Consider the following 11,079-nt stretch of genomic DNA (forward strand, 5'->3'; position numbering starts at 1 on the left):
CTCATCAAAATTAAAAGCTTCTGCATGGCTAAGGAAAACAGTATCAAGATACAAAGAGAAGCAACTGTTTGGGAAAACATATTTGCCAATGATACCTCAGACAAAGGTTTAATCTCCAAAATATACAAAGAACTCACTCGACTCCACTCAAAGAAGACAAGCAACCCGATTAAAAAATGGGCAGAGGACTTGAACAGACATTTCTCCAAGGAGGACATACAGAGGATCCAGAGACACATGAAAAGATGCTCAATATCGCTAGCTATCAGAGAGATGCAAATTAAAACCACAATGAGATACCACTTTACACCAGTCAGAATGGCTATCATAAACAAAGAAACAAACAACAAGTGCTGGAGAGGTTGTGGGGAAAAGGGGACCCTAGTTTACTGTTGGTGGGATGGCAGACTGGTACAACCACTATGGAAAACAGTATGGAATTTTCTAAGAAAACTAAAAATGGATGTGCCTTTTGACCCAGCAATCCCACTCTTAGGAATATACCCTAAGAACCCTGAAACACCAATCCAAAAGAACCTATGCACCCCAATGTTCATAGCAGCACAATTCATGATAGCCAAGAGTTGAAAGCAACCTAGATGCCCACCGGTCAATGACTGGATCAAAAAACTATGGTACATTTACACAATGGAATTCTATGCTGCAGAAAGGAAGAAGGAACTCCTACCCTTTGCAACATCATGGATGGAACTGGAAAGCATTATGCTGAGCGAAATAAGCCAGGCGGTGAAAGACAAATACCACATGATATCACCGTTAACAGGGATCTAAACAAAACAAACAAGCAAGCAAAATATGACCAGTGACACTCAATTATGGAACAGGCTGACAGGGTCCAGAGGGGAGAGGGGAGAGAATTATAGGGGAAAAGGGGATGGACTTACATGAACAAGTATAAAGGACACATGGACAATAACTAAGGATGAGGGGTGGAAATGGGAGGGAGGCGGGGAGCATGGGGCGGGGGCCGGGCAGTGTTGGGAATATAAGACAGAAACCTGTACTTGAACAAGAATTAAATTAAAAAATTATTTAAAAAGAAACTAAAATAACATAAAATAAAATAAAGTGTGAGAGAGAAAGAAAAAGGAAGGAGAAGAAATAAATAAGTAATAAAAATATAGGAGCCAGTTTGGAGAGAAAGATCCACCACAGTACTACCAACAGCAAGTGAGCTAAAATTAATATAGGTGGTATGAGAATAAGAGGAGAAGAAAGAAAGAAAGAAGGAAAGAAAGAAAGAAAGAAAGAAAGAAAGAAAGAAAGAAAAGCTTAAGAGATGTCTAGAGAAATGGGAAGTGATTTTGAAATGATAGAGGGAGAAGGAATACTAAGAATAAGAAACAAAACCAGGCTAATACAGGGAAAAGTTAAAATTTGAGATGAAAAGAAATAATGGAGAATAAATAGAAGTAAAAGGGCAGGATGAAAGCAAAAGAGAAGGAAAAAATAAAAAACAGGCCAGCACAGGGCAAAATTTAAAAATTGGGATGAGAAATGGAGTAGGAGAGGGGACCAGTAAAATTTGTGATCTGAAATCAAAATTAGTGAAGATCTAGAGATAACATTGAATAAGAGCAACAACTATCCTACCCACAACCAACTAGCAAAGATTGCTAAAGATGGAGAGAGAATGTGGGTATTTTAACAGTGGGGAAAAAGGATATGAGATGACCCTCAACCAGCAAGTCGGTTTTATGAGGCTGGATGGGTGAGAAATAGTAAGAATGCAGAATGGAAGCAGCTGTAGCAAGAGAGAAAACAAAATTTAAAACAAAAATAATGGGAGAAAAGAAGGTAAAATGGGGTAAGAGAAGTGGGGGCAAGATATGTGATTTGAAATAAACTATAATATAGAATCTAGTGACTTGATATGCACAAACTTGGTGGACAATAATGGATACTAAAAAGCTATGCAGGAAAGAAAATATCGTAAATCATGGAGGAGACCACAGTGGATTTTGTCTCAGTAGCCTCTAGTATTTACCACTGCTTTTTCTTTCTGGAACCACCTCTGCTGATGTCAGATGTTGACCCCATCTGAGACTTCCTGGGATCTACTGTCTGTAGCTGTCTCCCTCAGTTGTTAATCTAGTCGCTCTGCACTCAGCAGTCAGAGTTAAGCACCATAGGGCAGGAAAGAATCCCTCCTGGGGTCAGGACTACTGTTTCCCCTTAGGCTGCTGCTGCTTGGAGGAGGGTGGTCTGCCTCAGCAGGATGGCTGCTGCTGTATGGGGGATAACTCAGCACTGGGATCCAGCAGCTACTCTCTCAGTTCTCCCCCAAAACTTCCATCCACAGTCTCTCATCAGTATCTCTAGCCCACTCTGCCCCTACCTTTGCCAGAGCCCAGAGTAAGTGGCTGCAAATGAAAATTTGTGTGTTGGCCTTTTACACAGCTCTTTGCATCTAGAGACGTCTGTCTCTGGCAAAGAGCATACCTGCTGCTTTTTGATGCTGGCTGTTATCTGTGTACTTGTTGGGCTCTGGGGGTTCCAGCTTAGGGTTTAGACACCACTCTGCCCAGGGGATCCAACCAGTCACTTAATTATCCCTCCAGGACTGCCATCTATAGGTGACTAGCCAGCTTTCTCAAGTCTCCGCTGTATTCCTTACAGGCCAGGTTGTGCTAAAGCTGATTCTTCTGTCTGTCTAAGCTTATAAGATTTCTCCCTCACTATTGTTCAGTTGTTTATTCTGGATGATTTTTCTACAATTTAGTTGTAATTCCAGATTGGTCCTAGGTGGAGGTTAGTGTGGCTTCCATTCACTCTCCTGCCATCTTGATAGATCCCCTTCAATCTGTACACATCTTTATAAGCAGGTTTTTAATGGTGGATTTGCTGGATCAAAGAATAGGCAAATTTTAAATTTTGATAAATTCTTTCAAATTATCCTTTGAAAAACAATTGTGTTGTCATCCGCAATGATTACAGCTGCCATTATCTCACCTTGGATTAAATCAATCTTTTACATTTTTTCAATCTAGCCAGCAAAAATAGAATCCATTGTTATTTTTATATTCATGTATATTTCCAAGGTCAAACATCTTCTCATGGACTTGCCATTGAATTTCTTTTTCTGTAAGTTACTAGTCTATATCCATTACCCATTTTTCTATTGGGATTTTTATCTTTAGTCACTAATTTATAGAATAGTTCTATGCATTTCAGATATATTTGGCTTGTTAGCTCATACATTTCCCTCCATGTCTACTGTTTGTCCTTCTAACTTTATCCATGTCTATTCTTTTTTTTCTTCATTGCTCTTAAAGAGAGAGAAGAAGGGAGGGGGAGAGAGATAATAAACATTTATGTGAGAGAGAAACATTGATGGGTTGCCTCCCGTACTCACCCCAACCAAGGATTGAACCCACAATCCTGACCATGAATCAAACCCACAGACTTTCAGTGTATGGGATGACACTCCAACCGAGCTACACTGGCCAGAGCTTCATGTCTATTCTTAAGTAAAAGTTTTAAATGTTGGTGTCAAACATTTCTATCATTTCCATCATGGATTCTGTTTTATTTCTTGCACCTTAATAATCAAGTGTGTATGGTTGGCTCTTTAGTCAAGAATGAATTTTGTGTGTATGGTGTGAGGTAATGTTCCTTCTTTCCTCTTGTTATGAATAACCAATTGTCCCATTGCCATGTGTAAAATATATCTTACATTAAACTCCCATATATTCTTGGGTCCTTTTCTAGCATCTTTTTCTTGTTTCATGAGTTACTTGCCTTTGTCTATTCTAATACCACATTTTAAAACTCTTACTTCTATAGGATGTTTCCACACTTTGTAAGGCAGGCTTCCCATCACCACTATCATGCAAAATTCTATGGCATTCTTATAACATTTACACATCCAGAATCAAGGCAAGTTCTAGTACAAATAACCCACTTAGAATTTGTTCTGGAATTGCATTGCACTGTAGACTAATATGACAAAAAGTCAAATCTTTACAATGCTTTCCTGCATAGGAGTGGAGATACCCACACAGGTAAAATGGTAAGCAACTCCACTCAGTTCACTTATGTAGTCTTTTTCATGTATTCCATTAAAGTTTTATCATATTCTTATACGTTTTTAATATTAACTGCCATGTTGTTTGTGATTTTTCTTGCTGTCATGAAAACCAGATGCTGTTTACTATTATAACTTTTTAATAGTATTTTTGGCTCCAGTGATGGCTCCTCCATTTACCCACGCCATGTGACTTTATGGTGCTCTCACCTGAGATGAGATAACCTACTCCACCCCAACCTGGCACTGGGTTTGGTCATGTGACTTGTTTTCCTGCCCTCATTGTGATTAGGAGGCACCATGGTCAAGGGTCAACACGTGGGATTCAACTCTGTTATTATCAGGATATGCCCCAGCTGGCCCAAGTTAGAGCAGTATCTCCCAGCTAAGTCACAGACATATGGTGATGCCAGCCTAGATCAGCAACCCCCAGCCAGTCCACAGATGAAGAAGCTATAATATTAAATTATTATTGCTTTAGAGCACTGAGTTTTGATGTGGGTCATTATGCAGCAACTGCTGACACAATAATATGTAAATGATCCAATTCCAAATGCCTATCTTGCATCTACCCATTGACTCAGCAGGGATGAATTCTCATAAATTTTCAGTTGACGTCTTGATTTTCTGGATAGTCATATCACAAACACTAAAGGTAATTTTGTTCCTTTCTTTCTTGTGATTGTGCCTCATTTTTTTCCTGTTGCATTACATTGGCAAAAGCTTCACAAATAATGCCAAGGCTGTATTTATGTCTCTGTGTGTGCCAGCAGTGTACTGCTCTTTGTGGATATAGGTGCATTTGTGTGACCCAGTGTCTCCAGCAGCCAAAGAACATCACTCCAGACACAATAAATTTGCTCAGAATCCCTCTCATAGGGGCAGCAGTACACTGGGAGGTGAGGCAGCATTGGTAGTGGAAGTTACATGCAAATTGACATAGATGGACTTCAGGAGACAGTGTGTCCCTACCCACAGAAGACCAATGGCAACATGGTGGCAGTGGTAACAGAGAAAGAAAACAGGCTCATAAGACATCCCTTTGCCTTTAAGTCCACAGACACAAACTCGAGTGTCACCAACACCTACATGGGGTGCTCAGAGTATCCAACTGGCATTTTTAAGTGAGGCCCAAATTCCCAGTTGTCCAAGGGTCCAATCATACGTACACACACCAAGACAGGTGTCTGATCTGAGGCTTTTTACTCCTCAAGACTGGGGCATATACAAGTATTTTGGTGTCCTTTTTATGGGCCACAAGGCCTGCAACTCTTGGGAGTGTGTGGAAAGAGTGACAGTGGCAGCAAATTTGGTCTCAGGTAGAATTCCCATGTATCAGGTATTGAATGAGACAGCCCAATGGTTAGCTTCCTAGCTAGGAAATGATGCAAATAAAACCTCTCAGGCATATATAACCTTTTATAACCATTATAGTTTCCAACCCAGTTTATCTTGTTTATTGCCTGACACTTAGTCAACAGTGGCTGGAACATACAGGGTAGGGTAAAAGTATGTTTACAGTTGTTTATAGGGAAAATAATACAATAATTAATAAATAATAACACAAGAATAAATTGTGTTTTGCATACTCACAACTGTAAATGTACTTTTGTCCCACCCTGTATTGACTTTTAGTTCTCCTTACTATTGAGTATCTAATGATCTATGTATAACACTGAGAAGATGCTGCAATCCTTTTGTAGAGGGAATTGGCTTGCCCTTGAAGAGAATCATCTGCCAGCAAGATGTCCAGGTGCTAGAGAATGACCTGGTCAAATGTCTGTTGGAAAAAAATCTGTTGGAAGAGTACTGTGTTCATTTAGTAGAAATGTCTTATTACACTTCTTGAGGTGAAAGGGATGGGGATACTGAGGGAGTGCTCAGGTAATAATAGGTAGTAATAAAATTACCACCAACAATAATAGCTTTTGCTGCCTGCCACATGCTATTTTAAGAGTATTTCATATGTTCACTCATTTAGTGACACACTGACCTTATGAGGAAGGTGTCATTATCATCCTGTACAGATGAGGAAATTGAGGCAGGGAGAGGTTATGTCAGCCCATGGAGTCTGGCTTTAATTCTCCTGTGTATTTAAAGAGGCAGGGAATTTGAAGTTCCAAGATGAAGAGGGAGATGCTTGCAAGGTGATAGAAGGGACAGTCACAAAAAGAAAGTCCCTAGGTGCCTCACAGAGAAGGTAGTGGTTAGGTATAGTTATAGCCTTTACTTATAGTATATACAATATAGTTTTATTATTTAAATTATAAATAACAGCCCTGACCAACGTGGCTTGGTTGGTTGGGGATCATTCTGCAAAGCGAAAGGTGGTGGGTCCGATTCCCAGGCAGGGCACATGCTTGGGTTGCGGGTTAGGTCCCTGGTCAGGGTGCTTACAAGAGGTAACCAATGGATGTTTCTCTCCCTTTCTCCATCCCTTTATAAATTAATAAATAAAATATTGTTTAAAATAAATTATAAATAACAGTATATAATATAGTTGTATAATTTAAACTCTAAATGTGTGTACATAGTTTGTTATTTAGCTATAGCTATATATTATATTGTTGTATTATAATTAGTGTATGTTACATATTTTTTGTTCTCTATTAGTATAGATGTAATTACAATTATATTGTGTAAATATTAGCTCAGCTCAGAGTTTCTGGAGGTCATGGGCCAAGTAAAATCTGGGAATTCTAATCCAGAACCAGACATTGGAAACAGGTGGAGATGGTGATGCCAGTGTGTCCTCAAATCTTCAGGACTCCCAGAATTAGAGCAAATGAGCTGAGATGGGAAAGGAGCAATGACAGTGTAAAGTTTACATGTTCTTAGGTTCTAGACCTCACTCCATCAGGGGTTCCTTCTTGCAAGGTCCCCAGGTGTCCCTTTCTACCTAGGCCTGACCTTAGGAGGTGTGAGCTGCCTCTGGGCTTTCTTGTCTTTATCTTAGATGTAGTTCTCCAGCAGAAGACTCTTTGGTTTTTGCATTTTTCTCCTTCCTGCCTCATTGCTTGTGGCCTCTTGTTCCTCATGCACTGGGTTTAAATTTAGCATATTTTAAATATGCTAACTTACTTCCTCTTCACACAGCCTGGGCAATCAATGTAGACACACTGGTTTCACATAAATGTCCTGAGGTTCAGAGAGGCCAACAGGGCTCATGTAGGCTCAATTCCAAGCTTCTACCTCCAAGACCCATCTGCTATGCTCTCCTGCCCTCCACAGATAGGGTATTTTCCCAGTCCTCCACTTACATTGTGTGTATATGGTTATATATTATTTAATTATATATAATTATAATTATATGTATATACATTTTGCATTAGTATGTTATGTTACATATTAATGATATGTCACATACTCATATATTTTATACATGTTGCATATTAGTAGGTTGTGTTAAATATTGGTGCATTATGTTACATACTAGTATGATATATGTTATATATTAAAATATTTTTATGTTACATATTAGTATGTTATATACAACTACAGTAGTAGTACATATGCTATTTGTTCCAGAGTCTGATCCAGAACCCCCATTATCTAGCCCCTGGTTTTATGTTTCCAGCCCTCTGTACCTATCTATCCCATTTCATCTTTCCTTCCTCACTGGGTTCTGGGATCCACGTGAATTTCCATGGCAGCCATCAGAAGCCTACCCTACCTTCCCCTTCGTGCTCTCTCCAAGGCAGATTCTAATTCTGCTGTTGCAGTTTTTGTTCCCTTGTGATACTTCCTCATCCTTTCCAATTCTCTCTGTACCTCATCCTGTTTCTCTTCTATTTCAGCCATGGTACCCTTTGTGACCTCTAAAATAACAGGGAATTCCCAAAGATGCTTTTCTTGGTCCTGCAGTGGGTCGCTGAGGTGTGCCCTTTCTTAGCATCTTCTGAATGCTGCTGCCTTTGCCTCTACCTGCAATCTTGAAAGGGGCCCAATGGCATTAGTCATCTTTACCTAATTTCAAATAAAGCAAGGTCTGTTCAGGCTTGGTATTTGTTACAGAAAGACCTTTGTCCCCATGTTTGGTCCTCTTGTGTAATGTTCCAAAACTCTCATCAACAGCTGCATAAGTTAACATGCCCGTTCCCAGCAGGTTCTCCCTATACCTAGTGCCTGGGCCTTTGATACTTTGAACCAATGGAGCATAAAAAAGTTACAGTTTCCAGCACTGGCTGGTGTGTCTCCATGGATTGAGCACAGGTCTGTTAACCTAAGGGTTGCTGGTTTGATTCCCAATAAGGGCCCATGCCTGGGTTGTGGGCCAGATCCCCAGTTGTGGATGTGCAAGAGGCAACTGATTAATGTTTCTCTCCCTCACTTTCTCACTTCCTTACCCTCTCTCTAAGAGTGAGTAAATAAATAAGATATTTTTTAAAAGAAGTTACAGGTCTCTAGAAGCCCTCTACCCTTTAATCTCCATGACACTTTAGAGATTCTGGATCCTGCTGAAGGGTAGACAATGGTGACTTTCTAAGGGTTTTGTTCAGTTTACTTTCATCCCTATAAGTCAGAATTCTGTCATTTGCAGGCTTGGCTTGTCAACCAAAGCATCAGATTTCCTCTATCCCCACAGGATTTCCCTTCATGATACCTTACTGTCACTGGAAGCCTGATAGTTGGTTCCATACCTGTTGGTGACACCCATTCTGAGAATGTGGACAGAGCCATGGATGGGCCAAACCCACCTACTCTACTATGACTTATGCATGCTGCAGAGAAGGGGCCAATTTCCAGGATTTGAGAGGTAAACAGAATGCTGTGTGCATGGCACCAGGCTCGGTACCAGGCCATGGCAGGTGTGCTTGCAGTGAAAACTCAATATCTATTCTCCCCTCCTTTCTACTATGATAGAACTCCCAGATTTTAGCTGTGCCCATGACCTCCAGATTAAGACTACATTTTCCGACTTTCCTTGTAGCAGAGGAGGCTATGTGACTAAGTTCTGGCCGGTGGGACATGAGTGGACAGGACTGTGGAAGTCCCAGCCCCTGACCTTGCAGGGAGGGAGAGAACGCATGTCCCTTCACTGGCTTTCCCTGGGCTGGCCCAGTACCCTGGTGAGCCATCTTGGACCAATACCCTAGGGTATGGAAGGCAACCAGAGAGAAGCCCAGGTGCCCTACACTAGACTGCCACCATATTAGCCCATACTGCTTACTTTCAGGATGTTTAAATAGAGAAAAAAAAAACATTCTACATTATGTGAGTAACAGTGTTGTGGGGGTTCTTTGTTATAGCAGGCCAACCAGTACTCTGCCTGGTACAGTGCTCATTAAATAGTATTTCCCCCATTCTGTATGCCTTTAGGGAGGAATATCATGCAGGGTGGGGTGCCATGGGGTTAAAGCTCCCAGACTGCTCCCCTACTACAAACAATTACGGGCACATTGGCTCACATCTCCATCTGCTTCTTGCCTGGCAGACCAAGATAAATACTCCTCTTCCAGTGACAAAAGTGGCAGCATGGGAGTCTCCCAGAGGCAGGAGGGAAGCTAGGTGTCTCAACAGAATTCCCAGTGCTCCCATGGGTCACACTGCACTAGCACTGGCTGCAGCACAAGACCTAAGGCCCTGCCTCCCCAGGCTCTCCATGTGGTCTGGAGGCAGGTTCACAACCTGGGAATAGTCCTTGTTACTGTTCAAAGTCACACACACACTCTCACTTACCCTTCCCCACCATGCTGTGACCTAAGGACTTTTCATCCCCTTTCTGTAGGGTGAAACAGCTGAAACCTAGACAGGTTTAAGAAACCCACCCAAAGTAGGCGGAGTGAAGGTCAAGAGGCAGCCCCCTTCCCTCCATGTCTTCTTCATGCTGCTGTGCTGCCCACCAGGGAAGGTGCATGACAAGAGTGCCAACACATACATGATGTGAGTCTGGAGCCAGACTAAGGGCAATGACTTAAACCAATCCATCACATATGACCAGCCTAGGCTTGGAGTAAGTTGGCTGTTGGAGACATCCCCTGAGATGAGGGAAGTGAGGTCCTGGGTCAGTGCCCCATATGGGTTCATGTGCACACAGGCTCCTCCAAAGTGACTGTCCTGGTCTCTGGTGTCCCTGTTATCTGGGCTGCATTGCTTGTTTACGGATGAAGAAAGGCTCCGTTAATGTGCCTGGAAATCAATGTGTTACTTCCCCAGAGAATATTTGCCCACAGAGAGTATATCTGATCAGGAGCAAAGGGCAAAGGTCACAGAATGAGTCCTTTCCCCAGGACCAGGGATAGGCTCTGAGGGTGTCACTGAGACAAATTTCCCCTAATTTGCATCAGTGTCCTAGATAGACGTTCACCTCTGGAAAGTCCTTGCTTCCCAATTTACACGACAGAAGAACTGTGGCCACAGAATCTGGCCTTCCCTACCTACCTCACCAGCTCATGGCCTTTCCTTCTTCTCTGGTGCCCACCACCTCCAATCTGGGAGGGCTGCTATCACACAGGGCTGCTGAAAATTATTAATATTCATACTAGCTATAATTCATACTAGCCTGCCAAAATGTGTTCAAACTCCAACTGCATGAGTATTCAGAGACCTCAAAGTATCTAGAGGAGTTTGGGAAGCTTTGTCTACCCAGAGCTCTGAGCACCTGGGGAGGATGGAGGTGGTAGCTAAACTCCACACACCAGCCCTCTGACTGGTCAAGTCTCCTAATTATTCACTACCACCCATGTGTGTGTGAAGTAATATGCCATTTCCCAGGGGAGTCCAGAAGGGGAAATGATCTGTCCCCTACCCATGCACAGTACAAACAGGGGGTGCACAATAAAGGCTTGATGGACTGCCCAGTGGGTAGAAACTGTAAAGTGCCAAGCAAGAGTCTCCAACGGTAAATCAGAGGAGTAGTGAGCCCTGGGGGCCTGGCTTGGTCTGCAGTGGCTTCCCATAAGTGGCACTGGGATAGGGTTTGGATTTGCCATTGTACAGAGAAGAGGAGAGGGAGCTCCTGGCCCCCCAGGGAAATGGAATAAGCAGAAAACCAACAACTAGCCCAAACGTGGGGCTGTGTGGAAACCCTG

This window comes from Sturnira hondurensis, unplaced genomic scaffold (genome assembly GCF_014824575.4).
Source record: "Sturnira hondurensis isolate 20B ecotype Veracruz unplaced genomic scaffold, ASM1482457v3 Scaffold0021971, whole genome shotgun sequence".
Lineage (NCBI taxonomy): Eukaryota > Metazoa > Chordata > Mammalia > Chiroptera > Phyllostomidae > Sturnira > Sturnira hondurensis.